Raw genomic sequence first — 502 nt, 5'->3', positions numbered from 1 at the left:
AATATATATATGTATGTATACGTTTCTGTGCTGTTGAAAAAATAACCAAATAAAATGTTTTTCCGGGTCATAATCATATAATTCTATAGACAGATCTCTGGAGTCTGCGTTTCCAGGGTTTCACTACTTCATCCAGTGTTGCCAAGGCGGAGAAAAGGTGGGTAAAATAAGCGTTGTCTGGAGCAGTGCTACAGACTGTCGTTATTCTACAGTATCCCCCTTTCTGTCTTACTTTCGTGAAGTTTCATATAAACAAAGAGTTGTTTTTGATGTCACGTGTAATCCCTTAGAGTTTTCGCCTCTTCCCCTCAACATCATTTACACTGAAAACGTACCCTGGTGTAGAAGGACGACGAGCACACGAGGGGAAAAAGTCTTCACGGGTGAGGCTTGTAAGTGTGGCACTCCTCGTGAGGATCTGGGGCGCGACAAAAATTTACCATTGCAAATACGGGGTAAGCAACTGGGATCAAATTCCTCCTCTTAGGTTCTTTTAGAGAGT

The sequence above is a fragment of the Penaeus monodon genome, chromosome 20 (genome assembly GCF_015228065.2).
Source record: "Penaeus monodon isolate SGIC_2016 chromosome 20, NSTDA_Pmon_1, whole genome shotgun sequence".
Taxonomy (NCBI): domain Eukaryota; kingdom Metazoa; phylum Arthropoda; class Malacostraca; order Decapoda; family Penaeidae; genus Penaeus; species Penaeus monodon.
Note: the sequence above shows the minus strand (reverse complement) of the source record.